This window comes from Lagenorhynchus albirostris, chromosome 15 (genome assembly GCF_949774975.1).
Source record: "Lagenorhynchus albirostris chromosome 15, mLagAlb1.1, whole genome shotgun sequence".
Taxonomy (NCBI): domain Eukaryota; kingdom Metazoa; phylum Chordata; class Mammalia; order Artiodactyla; family Delphinidae; genus Lagenorhynchus; species Lagenorhynchus albirostris.
The window spans coordinates 51,941,820-51,956,608 of NC_083109.1; the positions used below are offsets into that span (position 1 = coordinate 51,941,820).

The window sequence follows — 14,789 nt, forward strand, 5'->3', positions numbered from 1 at the left end:
GGCAGGCTGTGGCTCCGTGGAGTCACAGAGGCGAGGACTCTACAACGGGGCAAACAGAACTGGCCAACGAGCCCTCCCCTCTGGGACTTCGTGGGCCTCTCTGTGGCCCTGCACATAGATCCGCAGAGGAGTGGGAGGGGGCTGATTCTCTGGGTCATTTTAAAAGAATTGGAGCCATAAATAGGCAGGGGCTCAGTACTGAGTTAGGATCTGGGTTTATGCAAGCAGAGGGAGTGTCAACCCAGGCTCCCCTGATCCTCGAGAGAGGCTGTTCCTTGCCCCCATCCTCACCCCCCAAGGACCACCCTGAATGACCCCGACCCAGGGCTGTGGCTAATGGCCCCACGCCAAAAATTCCACTTTAACACCAGGTGAAAGATTCCCTGTCCGCTGACAGCTGGCTGAGAATGGGGGGCAGGGTGGGGGCGTGGTGCCAGGTTTGGATGTCCAGAGTCCCAGTCAAGGACTGTGTCCAGCCTCCAGAAGGTCGACTCCGGGGGCGGCTGCACCTTTGCCATTTTTTGCAGGACCTGCCTTTGGGACTCTGAGAAGCTGGGCGTCAAAGATTGTTCTTGTCTTTGCTCGGCTAGCTCAGTCGGTAGAGCATGAGACTCTTAATCTTAGGGTTGTAGGTTCAAGCCCCACGCTGGGCCCAACTTTTGCCAAGCTGGAGTGAGGGAGTTCAGATTCTCTCCTGTAAAGCAAGCATTCACGGAATCCTAGCCAGACCAATCACAAGACCCTTGGACAAATTCCAGGACCTCGACACACCATTGCCTGAGCTAGGGTTACAGACCATCGTGGAGCTCCAGAGAAGGCATAGGACCTTTGCTTGGTAAAGGAAGGATAGACAGGGTGAAGTGGGTGAAGACACCTGTGTGGTCTTTTTTTTTTTTTTTTTAAATGATTTGACCTCTTGGAGGGGCCTGCTGGCTAGGAAGAGACTGCCAACCCCAGGGTCAGCTAATTCTAGAGAAAGTAAACAGTTTGCAAACCAACCAATTTCCAGTCCACACCCTGACCCAACTCCTTATCTAACTTTCACACACCAGGCCAATATTTCCCCTTCCCCAAATCACCCAGGGCCAGATATTAGACCCCTAGGGACAGCCCCTACACCCTAAAACCCACTGAATTATTCAAACGAGCCAGCCACTGTTTACCACACTCTGCCTTACTTTTTCCGCGGAAAGGATTTGCCCGAACCGCAGGAGGCTCCCAAGGTGGTCGTCGTCCACCCTGCGGCGCTTTGGGGATCAACAGGGAGAGCCAGAATCCTCTATCATCGGAGCTCTCTTCTCCCAGCCGCAGGCTGGCAGCCCTGGAGCCCGGCGCAAAAAGCGGAACCTTCCCCTCCTTCCCCCCTGTTCCTCCTCCCCTAGAGATTCTAGGGCAGGGGCCCCACCGTAGGACCAGGGCCTACTTGGTGCCGGTCCCCTGCCTCCTGCCTGCTCCCCAGCCACAATCCACAGCTCCACGGCTGTCAGCCTGAGGCTCGGGTTCCCCTGGAGAGTAAGGTGCTCTCCGGTTCACCCAAGCCTCCCGTCCCCGCCCTTCCCCCACCCCCACATTTCTGCTCTTCACTCCCCTGGGGCAAGAATATATCCCCTGTTGTGGTCCAGGAATCAATCTCCTCGGCCCTGTCCGGGCTTAGTGGACCCCTCTTTCTGCCCCTGCCGGTCTGGGTTTCCTGGGTCTCCCCGCTGTGATTCCAGTGCTCCTCCCAGTCCACTTCGGGATTAACCCTAGTCGCGGGGCGATGGGAATAGTTGTGAAGGAAGCACTGGAAGATGATTCACTAGGGAGGCTCGTTGGTCTAGGGGTATGATTCTCGCTTCGGGTGCGAGAGGTCCCGGGTTCAAATCCCGGACGAGCTCAAGTTGTGTGTCCCGGTTTTTCACTGTTTTAAAGCTCGGGGATGAGAGACCGAGCCTAGAGACTCATCCGGCCATGCGTATTGCGCTCTGCTCCAGGCCCACCCCTGCTGACCCGGGCCCCCGCGCCCCCGCGTCCCTCCCCTCCTCCCCAGCCCGGGGAACCTAACCGCAGAGGTCCAGGCAGCCCTTGAACTCCCCAGTCCCCAAAAGCAGCTTCGTTGTGTTCTTCGATCAGGGCAGCTCTTCCCCGGCTGGGCACTGGTTTCCTTGGGCTGGTCCGACTGAGATTGCTGCTTTAAGTGTAAAAATACGCATTGGCTTTTGAAGGCTTTGTTCAAAAAAAGTAAGAAGTCTGAGTATGTGTTGAAATGATACTTTGGATATATTGGGTTAATTAAAATACATTACACTTAATTTTACCTTTTTACTTATATTTTTTAAATCTGTGGGAATTCCCTGGCAGTCCAGTGGTTAGGACTCCGCGCTCTCAATGCCGGAGCCCCTGGTTCGATCCCTGATCCGAGAATTAAGATCCTGCAAGCTGTGTGGTGAGGCCAAAGAAATAAAATTAAATTAAACTTAAAGACTTAAAAAAAGATCTGCTGGTGGTTGGGAGTCCGCCTGTCGATGCAGGGGACACGGGTTCATGCCCCGGTCCGGGAGGATCCCACGTGCCGCAGAGCGGCTGGGCCCGTGGGCCGTGGCCGCTGAGCCTGCGCATCCGGAGCCTGTGCTCCGCAACGGGAGAGGCCGCAACGGTGAGAGGCCCGCGTACTGCAAAAAAAAAAAAAAAAGATCTGCTGCTAGATGAGTTTAAATGACCGATGTGGCTCGTTTTTGTGGCCCTCAACAATGGACTGCGCTGGGCTAGAGACATGACTTTTGTTGTTGGGGACAGAGGTCCCAGGTCCAAATGCTGACCGAATCCGTAGTTGTAAAAACATTCCCTTCTGTTTTAGACCCTGTATCACAAGTGCAAGGAGTTAGTAGGTAGAAACTATTATGTACAAAATAAGCCACAAGGCTATATTGTACATCACAGGGAATATAGCCAATTTTTATAGTAACTATGAATGGAGTATAACCTTTAAAATTTTTTTTAAATTTATTTTTGGGTCTTCGTTGCTGCACATAGGCTTTCTCTAGTTGCAGCTAGTCGGGGGCTACTCTATGTTGTGGTGCGCGGGCTTCTCATTGCGGTGGCTTCTCTTGTTGTGGAGCATGGGCTCTAGGTGTGCTGGCTCAGTAGTTGTGGCTCGTGGGCTCTAGAGCGCAGGCTCAGTAGTTGTGGCCCACGGGCTTAGTTGCTCTGCGGCATTAAAATTGTGAATCACTATATTGTACACCTGTAACTTATATAATATTGTACATCAATTATACTTCAATTTTTTAAAGTTTTGATATATAATAAATTGTATACATTTAAAGTGCACAATTTTATATGTTTTGACATTTGTGTACACCCAAACCGTCACCACAGTCAAGATAATGAACATATTCATCATCCTCAAAAGTTTTCTCATAGCTCCTCACTCTCTCTCCTACCCCTCAACATCAGTTTGCTGAGAGTTTTTTTAAAATCAGGAATGGAGGTTGGAGTTATCAAATGCCTTTACTGCATGTACTGAGGTGATCATATGGTCGTTTCTTAGTCTATAAGATGTACATTGATTTTTAAATGTAAACATTCTAGATAGATAGTTTAAAAATACATATCAGAACTTTAAAGATATTGCACCTCTGTGAGATGCCCCTCACCCCCCAGCTAGCCTCAGTGGGTTCAGCCCCAGGTGGCCCCAGCTCCCTTCTTTCCTCACCTTCAAGGGTATAAAGAAACACCCGTCCCCTAACCTCGGGGGTCCTAGAAGGTGCAGCTCTCAGAGACGTGGCTGACAACAGTTTTTGCCAACAGAAGCCACCCCAGCATAGCAATGCCAAAATTGTGAGTGAGTACCCCGGGTGGGACTTGAACCCACAATCCCTGGCTTAGGAGGCCAGTGCCTTCTCCATTAGGCCACCGGGGCGCACTACCTGGTAGCTGGCTTCCCGTCCAGGACCCGCCCCCTTCCACTCTTCCGGCGCCCGATGTCTGTTCCAGCATTTTGCTGTGCTGGTTGCTTTATTTAGGGCCCATCTTGGACACCCCCGGGCCCGGCCCCTTTGGGTCGTGGGGCCTCCCCAGCTCATCGGCCGCTCAAGTCCCCGCCGCGCCTGGTGGGGATGGAGGAGGGAGCCGGGCCGTTGGTGGAAGCCGCCCTGCGTGTGCATCTCCAGGACTGGACCCCGGACCCCAGAACACCGAGCCTAACTTCACCCTCCCTTTGGAGGTATCAGGACCGAAACTTCCCCCAGGTTCCCTCCCCCGGAGCGGAGAATCCCGCCTCTGCCCCAGATGGGGGAGTCAGGGTGACCGAGTACCGGGAGCCCGCATCTTCGTTCTGGCTTTTTGGTTTAAGGGTATGGTGCTAGCCTTGGGGGAGTTTTCAGACCCTGTCTGTTTCAGGTGGGGCAAACCGGGAAGGCTCCGAAGCCCCCTCCAGGAGGAGGAGCTCCACCAGGTCTCCCCTTTTTAGTGCCCAGCACAGGGGAGGCGGTCGCTTCGGATTTTTCCAGCTGGAGTAAGTGTCCCTCACCCTCCGCTCGTCTCACCTGGAGGCGAGGCAAGGGGGGACCACGGGACCCTGTTGGGAAGGACACTGGGACTTGTGGACAAGGACCGAGGTGGGGGTGCGGGGAGAGCTCGGAACCTCTGCACTCGTCCTCGGACCGGCGTGGCACCTTGTCCCACGACGACGCCCTTGAGGCTCGGACCCAGGACCTGGCTCCGGGATCATGCTCAGGAAGAGAGAGGAGGTTGCAGCTCCTCGGATTCCGGGCATCCAGACTGTGGACTCAGCGACCTCAGACCTCAAACCACTCCACCAGAGCACGCGACAAAGGGGACCCGGTTTGTCTGCGGCGGAGGCTCCGGTGAGTGGGCCACTGTCCGGGGATGGGACCCCGACATTCCTCTGCGGCGCTGGAACTTGGGCCACGAGTGGGAGTCTGAGCTCCAGGATTCGGTGCCTGTACTCGCCTGTGGGACTTAAAGGATGGGAAGAAAAAGGGTAGGAGTAGCCAGTCACCTGGGCCCCACCTGCACTTGCACTGCCCTCTACTGCTCTACTTGCATCTGCTCCTCTACTGCCTGGGGTCTCCCTGCCTCACTCATACCCTTGAGTTGGCTTTGTGTGGGTCGATAAGGCCCCCTACATCTTCACACTAAAGGAGACTCACATTCTACTCCTCTCTATGGGTGGGTGGTAGGGTTGTCTTACCGCAGGGAATGCTCCAAGTGAGGGTGCTGGAGGGGAAAGCATCCAAACCTGGGGATCAGGAGGAAAAGAGGCCAGGTCGACGGGGACACCCATCCAAGAGGCAGGGTCCTAACATCCCATTGCCCTTTGACTGAGGATCTGTGGTCACACTCCTGCTCCTAGCAGAGGAACAGGCTTGGATTTCAAACCACCCTCAGCCTCCTCCACTGCTGCCTCTGTCTCTGCAAGCAAAGGGCCTCAGAGCAGCCCTGACCCCAGAGCCCAAGGAACTCAGCCAGTCTGCTCCTCCCAACCACCCTGGGCCAGAGCCTGAAGCCTGGTAGGGACCCACACCTGTATCCTGGTCTCTGGAGGCTCCCAAGGCATGGGAATTAGGTGGAAGGAGCTGAGGACCCTCCCTGGTCTACCTGCCTCCAGGGCACCAGGCTCTGCCTTCCTCTTAAAACACCCCCTTACCCCCCTAAGGCTGCTGCCACTGTGCATGCAGGGTGGGTTGCTGAACTGAGGCTCTTATCTCAGGGATGTGGTCTGTACCACACCTTGGACCTGCCTTTTACGGCTCTGGACTTTTGGGTTTAACTGAGGCCTGCACCCAGATACTCTTGGGCTCCCAGCATGAGTAAATATTACTATCTCATTGTGGAGACCAGAACAACCTGGAATCCACAAAATAAAATAACCCATAGGACACCCCAAGATGTGGCCTCCTGGCCTTTTCCAGACATGCTCTGTTCAGACCCACAGGAGAGAGCTGGGCCCCCCTGGGGAGCCCTGTGCAACACCCTGGCCCCTGCACGGGTGGACAGAGGAGGCTGGGAGCCCAGGTGACAGAGAGGATAGTATAGGAATAAGGAATAGACATGTTTAAAATTAAACCTGACCCCAGCATCAGGGCCCAGATTCTCTCTTATTTTAGGGGCCAATTTCTACCCTCCCCTCTCAAATGCAGGCAGCCCCACACCTGCTGCACCCACCTTCCCTGCCCCAGCCCTGAGATGCTTCTCTCCAGGGATTCCTCCCAGCATCCAGGAGACCCTGTTGCCATTCACAGTCCTACCGTCACTGGTTCTGTGGGCAAGTTGGTACTCAGTGTATCCCCAGCCTCAGTTCAAGGCCTGGCTCAGCCAATGGTTGTCAGAAGAATGGACAATACAGTCCCCACCTAACAGGGAGCAACACCACTTCCAAGGAAGGAAGAGAGGCAGGGGAAGTAACTGACCTTGATGGATTTCTAGGGGTATATGTCTAGCTTTAGGAGTGAGAAGCCCTGGATTCAAATCCTGGACAAGCCCTTCCCTTGCACTCAGGACACTTTTGTGGTGTGGATGGAATGGTGGGCCCTGATTCTAGGTGCCTTACGTTATGATGGAGAGCAAAGGGGTTGAGACAGGAGAAAGTGAAGAGAGGGGTTTCTGGAGCCGGAGCCCTGCCCTCTCCCCTCGTTGTCCAGGTCTCACTTTGGGATACTGTGGGCTGACCCATGCATCCATACTTCCGTGCACAGACTCCATCCCTGAACCTCAGTTTCAGGAGAATTCTGTGCTTCCTGGAGAGATCCTGAACTGGGAAATCTCCACGGCCAAGTGGCTTGTGGTCTGGGGTCTTGAGCCTCCGCATAAGTGTGGAAGGTCAAGGACACAAATCCTGGGCAGTTCTTTTAGGGTTGAAGGAGGGTTGCAGGACCAAGCTCCTCTATTCCTCATCTGGACTTCACAGATCTGGACCCACCAAGCCTGGGCTCTCAAGGGCCTCAGTTTACCCATCTGTAAAGTGGGGATAGTAGCAGCTCATGTCTCAAAGATTTGGTTGGGATCTTAAGTTACTTAATTTTTTGGTAAAGCATTTAGAACAGTGCCTCAAGACTCCTGCCTGAGTTTCCGGCCTGTCTGCCCACCCCAGGCCACCCCAGGCCACCCCAGCCACCTCCCTGAGCAGGGCAACTCTGGGCTGGCGGAAGCCCAGGTTTTCTCCCTGAGGCCCCTCCCAGTTCCCGGGGCCCCTCTTGCCTCCCCACCTCACACTCCTCCCCACCCCTTTGGGCAGGAACCTGAACAGTCTTGTCTTAGATCGGCAACCCCTAGCTCTGGATCCTAAGGGCTTGCTCCCATCAGGTGATCCAGCTGGACTCAGAGTCAGGGTTCAGCAAAATATTTCAAGGGCAGGAGGAATCCACGGGTCAGGCCTGCTTTCCGTTGCTCTGAGGAAGAGGCCGGGTTCCCACATCCCTGGAGCCACCTCAAGCTGGCGCACCCACCTCCCCTGGCCTCAGGATGGTGCAGGGACCCTGGCCTCAACAGGTGGGCCTCAGGCGGTGTCAAGGCCCAGAGAAAGACCGGATTCAACTCGGCGACCGGCACCATCCAGGATCTCAGACTAACTTTTGGGGTTGGGGTTGAGGGCAATGCGTGCAGCTGAAAACGTCCATGATCTGGAACAGACCCTGACATCTTCCTGAGCCAAGACGCGACTTTAACCTAGATATTCAGCAACAGCATCTATGTGGGCCCCTTGTCATTTTCGGGCCGTGGGGCCACGAGTCCCAGGATCAGCTCGGGCGCGTCAGCCCTGAGTTTTGTCCACGCTGCAGGGCTTCCAGCGGCTGCTGAGCCGCCGGCCGTTCGTCCGTCCGTTGGTCAGTGAGGCGCCTCACCCCCAACCCGGCACAGCTGCTCCTGGCCTGTAGACGCCGAGGATTCCAGGCAGTCTAGACCCACAGAATGCCCTGAGGGGATCCATGTCCCCGCTGACCCCGGGACCTGCCCCATCCAGTCATTTGGGAATGGTCCACAGCCAGTCAAGTTTGAAAACTTGGCCGTAGTCAACTGGTCACAGTTGCCCGGCTAGCTCAGTTGGTAGAGCATGAGACTCTTAATCTCAGGGTCGTGGGTTCGAGCCCCATGTTGGGCGGGCTTTTTGGCGCCTATTGTGGATTCCGGTCCCACGTGGGTTGGTTTTCTGCTCCCAGCTGTCCACTCCTGACTAAAATGTGCCCTGTTAGAGGCACAGTGAGCTGAAACACAGAAATTCCTGCTCACCGGAGGAATCCGGGCTGGGTCCTGCCCTCGGAGTTGTCTGCTCCTTTGTAGAGGGTGGGGCCTCTCATGGCAGCTTCTAGACTCTCAGGACAAGGCAAGAACCAATGCTCTTTAAGGCTGACAAGGGTTTTCCTCCTCGGGAAAAACTGTCCCCAATTAAAATACAAGAAAGTGTGAAAACCTGGGCTTCTCCAGGAATTTGACCCTCTTGTACCTAATCGAGAATCATACCCCTGGACCAATGAACCATTCCACCTAACCTCCTCCTCCTCTCGCTCAGAGACACTGCTCCGTTGAGGGAGAATTTGATCCAGGTGTCTATCAGGTAGGTGTCGATCAAGTAGAGGAATATAGGGCTGTTCAGTAGTTCCAGTGTCTGTTTTGCCTCCCTCCCTGACGAGGCCCAGGAGTAGATACCCGCGATTGGTCCCGTGTGGGGCCGCTTGCGGGCGAGCTGTTCACCCTGGAACAGGGCTACGAGTCTCCTGCCTCCATGTGTAATAGGAAAGCCGTGGTTTCAGGGGCCTCCCGAGAACGGAGAGCCGCAGCTGCGCGGTCTTCCTCTGGCTCCCGCCGCACTTGGAGCAGATAATCTAACCCTTGATCTGAAATCTGACAGCGGCTGCGAACACGCGAACCCACTGAGTCGGATTCACAGGTGCGCAAGCTAACAACTGAGCTATCGGGGCGAGCTTCACATAAGTCACCTGTAGAAGGGCTGAGAGAGAAAAGAAAAAAACCGATGTGGCGGCTCGTTGGTCTAGGGGTATGATTCTCGCTTTGGGTGCGAGAGGTCCTGGGTTCAAATCCCGGACGAGCCCTACTCGTTTCCCGAGTTCAAATCCCAGCAGCGCCGTCTCTTTTTCTTTTTCCTTTCAGCGTTTTCAGCGGAGGACGGAAGATCGACCAGTGGAGGCGTCAGGGAGATGCAGACGGCTTCCTCTGATAGTGGGATCGGAGCGCAAAGGAGATGACTCCGGCAAACAGCGAAGGAAAGTGCATTATTGGTTGCTCTAGAGGTACACGTCTTATGGCTCGGGATGGTCTCTGCTCAAGTCGCAAGTGAGCCCTACTCTTACTTAAAGTTGCGTTTTAGTGGTGGGGAGAGGGAGGGAGAGAGAGAGAGACAGACTCCCGGGCTTCCGTGGGCAGAACTTCAGTGTTGGGTCCTGCGCTCGGCCCCGGGGCTTCCCAGAGAGCGAAGAAATGGCGCCACGTATCCAGAGGGGTGGGGGAATGGTTGAACATCTGGGAAGGACATATCGACTGCAGAGCGTGCCCCAGAGCCCGACCCCCGACTCCTGGACGCGGCTCTCGCTGTTCTGAGGGCAGCGTCCTCTTGCTGCCCAACAGGACCGGAGGAACCTCCTCCTCCTCCCCTTGGTGAGCTGGGAGGGGCATCGTGACCCGCCCAGGTGTGGGGTCTGGTTGGTGAGCTAACCCGCCTCCCTCTAGGGGGCCAAGCCCCCACCCCCCCCACACACCAGGCCATCCTAGGACATCCGAGGCCAGGACCGTAGCTGGCCGGCTGATTCAGTCGGTAGAACAAAGCGACTCTCAAAGTCAGCCTCTCAGGTTGGAGGCCCCACGTGCTCGCTTTCTTGGTTTTGATCTCACCGTGGCGGGAGCTGGGAGCGGAGCCGGTAGAAGCGGGAGCAGCGAGGGGAGGTAGAGGCGGTGGTGGCCGTTTCCTCCGTGCACTCCGCAGGGGTTTGGTGAGCAATTACTGGGTGCCAATACTTGGGGGTTCGACTTTTTCCAAAGCGAGCGTCCCGGCGATCGCGGCCCAAGGACCCTTCGCGCGCCCCCGCCGGCTCTTGAGCAGTCCGCCTGCCCCGCGCGGCCAGGAGCTCCTCTCCGGCTTTGGCCTCGCGGGTCCCCAGCGCGCTCGCGGCTGAGAGAAGGCCAGCAAAGGAACCGAAGAGCGGCGCGGGGACTTAAGGCCTGCCGCCCTTCCTGGCCGGGGGCTCTTTGTCGTCCGAGCGCGGAGGAGAGGCGGCGGGGACCACCGCATTGGGGAGAGCGCAAGATCTGCTGCCTACTTTGTCGGCACAGGGAGCGCTGGGTTTTCTCCCTGCCCATGGGTCCTGGAACTCTACACTTCCCGGTGGGTCTGAAATTGGAATCTCTTCTTCGAGCCATTTCATTGGCCTTGTCTGTCCCACCCCCGGGGTGTCACAGCGTCACAGGGGAGAGCCAAAGAATGCAGGTCGAGTGGCTCGTTGGTCTAGGGGTATGGTTCTTGCTTAGGGTGCGACAGATTCTGCGTTCAAGTTCCGCACGAGCCCTACTTTTTCCCCAGTTGCGTGTCTCAGCCCCACTCAATGCCACCCACTGTGGTTTAGAAAATTTCATTGAGGACCAGTAGCCAAAGCATCTCCACAAGTCTCACAACAAGCTACTTTTGTCAGTCCAGGTTCGAGGCACCAAAGGCTGGAGAGGTCTTTCCTTCCTCTGTGCATCAGGAGCCCCGTCTTCACCAACTGGAGGCCTCTGAAACGTCAAGCCTGGGCCCACACTGCCCGGTCAGGAGGCCAAGGCATTAGCCTGGGGAGAAACGATGTGTTGCTGGCGTTTGCAGCCGGCGTCCCGAGCCTGCCCCCACCCCAAATCCAGTTGTTCTACCTGGCGTGGCCTGCTGCATCTCTCCTCCTTCCCTGCCCGAGGTCAGTAGGAGTACCGTGGCCCTGGACCCCAGCGCCCACCAGGAGCCGTGTCCCCTCTGCTCTGTTCTGCAGCTCAGGGGGTCGCCTTCGCGAGGCGCAAGAGGTGGACACCAGGAGCCCAGACACCAAGCACCAGGACCTGCTATCAAGGGAAAGTTCAAAATCTAAGCATCTGAAGAACAATAGTGGGTGCGTTGTTGGTCTAAGGCTATTATCCCACGTGGTTACACCCCCACCCCACGTCCTGCCAGCTCAATAACGTCAAGCAACAGATTCAGGACAACACACACCTTACCACTATCAGAGAATATCTCAGACCTGTGAGTAAGCCTAACAAAACATGTTCAAGAACTCTACAGAGGTGGACGTCTGTTGTGCAGAACCCTGAGGTGGGGATGGCTCCAGGCTCCAAATTCCTACAAAACAGTTGCTCAGTGGGAAGTCACCTTTCCTCAAAGTACCCGGGAGTGAGAGGAAATCGGGAGGGAGGTTAACTCCTCCAGCCTTTCCCACTTCCCTGGGCACACTGGCCCAGGAAAAGTCCCCCCTGCCCCACCGTGGGGTCTCAAGTGCTTGCTGGCCGATGCCTTCAGCTTGTGCTGGAAAGAAGAGTGCCATGGGGTGCCAAGAGAATTTGCCTCTCATAGAACGTTAAGGATGGTTACGCTGGAGAGGAGGAAGCAGAGAAATGGGTGGCAGAGGGTCTTCCTTTTTGTTTGGGATGGTGAGTTTGTGTGCCTTGAACCAAGGATCATGAATAATCCAATGCTGGGAACTTGAGGACCAACTGGGGTGGGGGGAAATCAAGTAGAAAATTTAGTTTAAAGTGACCCATGACTGGTAAGTAGTAAACAATTTTCTGTAGAGAAATACACTTTTATTCTAGATCTCACAGGATTCCCCACACAAGGAAAATGGGCTACTCACAATGAAAAATAGCAAGGAAACGAGGCACCATGAGCAACAACCAATGAACAATAGACAATGGAAATAAAACTGGAAAGATTTCAGATGCTAAGATTATCAGACACAGACTATAACGCAACTATCTCTACCATGTATAAAGACATGAAAGACAATAATGAAAATATATTTGAGAACAGGAGCTCTGTAAAATGCTTTAGAAGAATGAAACAGGACTAAATTTTTCTAAAATTAAAAGTATGCAAAAAATGAAACAAAACTCAATAGATGTATTAACAGTTGGTTTAAAAAGATGAGAGAAATGGTAAACTAAAAATAGGTCAAAATAATACAAAAACAAAAAACCCCTAAAATATCTCACATGATTACAAATTAAGCAATACACTTCTAAATATTCCATAGGTTAAGGAAGAAATTACAATGGGATTTAGAAAATACTTAGAAATAAATGATGATAAAAATACTACATACCAAAACCTTTAAGACATGGATAAAGCAGTAGTTAGAGGGAAATTGATAGCCTTAGATGTGTGTAATAGAGAAGACAGGTTGAAAGCTAATGACAAGAAGTTAGAAAAAGTACAGCAAAAATAAACTCAGATAAATTAGAACAAGGGAAGAAATGATGAAGAGATGAACGTAATGAAGTTGAAAACAGGCATACAACAGAGATTAATGACAAATCTTGGAAGGCAGGTATTGGAAAAAGCTAATGTTATTGATAAAACTCTGCAAAAGCTGGTTAAGAAATAATGACAGAAGACACACATAACCTATATCAAGGAATGACTTTACACTTATTGCATAATTTAAGAAGATAATAAAAGCATATTCTAAACAACTTTGTAAAAATTTAGAAATAAATATATAATTTTTTGAAATATAAAACATGCCTTAATTGAATCAAACTGGAATAAAAAGGTAAATGATCTTAAAACTAATAAAGTGAATCAATAGTCAAGTATTACCCTCCAACAAAAATTCTTGACCCAGATGGCATCAGTGGAGCATGCTAACAAACATTGAAGAAATAAAATTTTAGTCCCACACAAAATGTTGCATAGAAGAGGGAACCTCTGAACACATTTTATGAGGCTAGCGCTATTCTGATAACAAACTAACCATGGACAGCACGAAAAAGACATTTAAAAGCACATAATCTTGCTCATGAAAATAAATATAAAATCTTAAAATATTAGCCAACAAAATCTTACGAGAGGTAAAAAGAATAATATGTCACAGCCAAGCTGAATTTATCCTAGGGAATGCAAAGTTGATTTGACATGAGAAAATTGGTAAATGTATTCAATAAATTCAGGGGAAAGTATCTGATACAATCCAACTTTCATTCATGATTTTTAAAATTCTTAGTAAATTAGTCAAAGAAGGAAATACCCACAACTTCTCAAATTATCTACAAAATACTGCAGCAAATTTCATATTTGTGGTGAAACCTTGAAAACATTCTCTTTGAGGTTAGAAATGCAACAAGGATGCTGACACTCTTTACTTCTATTGAACATTTTATTGGAGACAGTGGGTCACCACACATGTGGGGCTTCCCTGGTGGCGCAGTGGTTAAGAATCTGCCTGCCAATGCAAGGGACATAGGTGTGAACCCTGGTCCGGGAAGATCCCACATGCCGCGGAGCAACTAAGCCTATGCGCCACAACTACTAAGCCCGCGTGCCACAACTACTGAAGCCTGCGTGCCTAGAGCCTGTGCTCCGCAACAAAAGAAGCCACCGCAGTAAGAAGCCACGCACCGCAACGAAGAGTAGCCCCCGCTCTCCTCAACTAGAGAAAGCCCGTGTGCAGTAACGAATACCCAACGCAGCCAAAGAAAACTACCTAAACATGTAACTACCATATGACCCAGCAATTTGGGTATTTATCTCAGAAAAATGAAGACTATGTTCACACAAAAACCTGTACACGAGTGTTTATAGCTGTTGTACTTGTAACAGCCCAAAAAACTGGAAATAATCCAGAGGTCCCTCAAGGGGTCAATCGTTAAACTAACTGTGGTACATCTCGCCCTAGGTTTTCACCCTTGGCGCCGCTCCCTCCATCCACCTACGCCCAGCTGCTTCTCCCTACACCCGACGTCAGGTGGGCCGGGTGGGCATAGGGGCCAGACCGGGTTCCCTAGCTACTGGGTGGTGAGGGAAGTCCTGGACTAGAAGCACCCTTGTTGCAGCAGGGAGCGTCGGTGGGGAGTGGAACCTGTGGCGGGGAACCTCCTGTGAAGCCCAGGAAGCTTTGGCCTCTGACCCGCCCCTGGTGCCCTCGTCTAAGTCATTAACTATTCTAGATTCCATCACCTTCGCGCTACTCCCCATCAACATGTACAACGATAACAACACTTCCCGGGTGCCCGGCTAGCTCAGTCGGTAGAGCATGAGACTCTTAATCTCAGGGTCGTGGGTTCGAGCCCCACGTTGGGCGAGCTCTTTTTCTAGTTTGGACCTTTTGTTTGGAGTCCTGAGAAACTCAGCAGGTAGTGACTAGTAACCAGGATACCACACCTGGGGGAGTGGCTTTTCCAAGCAAGGCGTTCCTGTGACCTGCCGTCAAAAGGCACTCAACGCAGGGCAGAAATAGAGACACAGATGTAGAGAACAAACGTATGGACACCAAGGGGGGAAAGTGGCCAGGGGTAGGATGAATTCGGAGATTGGGATTGACATATATACACTAATATGTATAAAATAGATAACTAATAAGAACCTGCTGTATAAAAAATAAATAAAATAAAATTTAAATGATTAAAAAATAATTTTTTTTAAAAAAAAAGGCACTCAACGCTGCCCTGTAGGACCCGGAGTTCCTTGCTGGCTTTTACCCCAGCGCGGCCACAAGCGCGCTCCCGGCTGCAAGGAGTGTTTGCTAAGTGACATAAGAGCCGGGCGGGGACGCACGGATCGCTGGCCCTTCCGGGCCTGTGGGATCCGCTGGATCCACCAGATT

At 52.6% G+C, this 14,789-nt stretch overlaps 6 non-coding genes across 6 annotated transcripts; 5 read left to right on the forward strand and 1 right to left on the reverse strand.

Annotated features, from left to right (window-relative positions):
• The first annotated feature begins 580 nt into the window (after nt 1-580).
• TRNAK-CUU (transfer RNA lysine (anticodon CUU)) lies at nt 581-653 on the forward strand. The gene has a single exon. It is a non-coding gene; the product is annotated as a tRNA-Lys (tRNA).
• A 1,152-nt stretch (nt 654-1,805) lies between these two features.
• TRNAP-CGG (transfer RNA proline (anticodon CGG)) lies at nt 1,806-1,878 on the forward strand. The gene has a single exon. It is a non-coding gene; the product is annotated as a tRNA-Pro (tRNA).
• Nucleotides 1,879-3,828: 1,950 nt separating this feature from the next.
• Nucleotides 3,829-3,901, reverse strand: TRNAR-CCU (transfer RNA arginine (anticodon CCU)). Its single transcript has one exon. It is a non-coding gene; the product is annotated as a tRNA-Arg (tRNA).
• A 4,127-nt stretch (nt 3,902-8,028) lies between these two features.
• On the forward strand, nt 8,029-8,101 carry TRNAK-CUU (transfer RNA lysine (anticodon CUU)). Its single transcript has one exon. It is a non-coding gene; the product is annotated as a tRNA-Lys (tRNA).
• An 877-nt stretch (nt 8,102-8,978) lies between these two features.
• On the forward strand, nt 8,979-9,050 carry TRNAP-UGG (transfer RNA proline (anticodon UGG)). Its single transcript has one exon. It is a non-coding gene; the product is annotated as a tRNA-Pro (tRNA).
• A 5,144-nt stretch (nt 9,051-14,194) lies between these two features.
• On the forward strand, nt 14,195-14,267 carry TRNAK-CUU (transfer RNA lysine (anticodon CUU)). Its single transcript has one exon. It is a non-coding gene; the product is annotated as a tRNA-Lys (tRNA).
• Nucleotides 14,268-14,789: the final 522 nt, after the last annotated feature.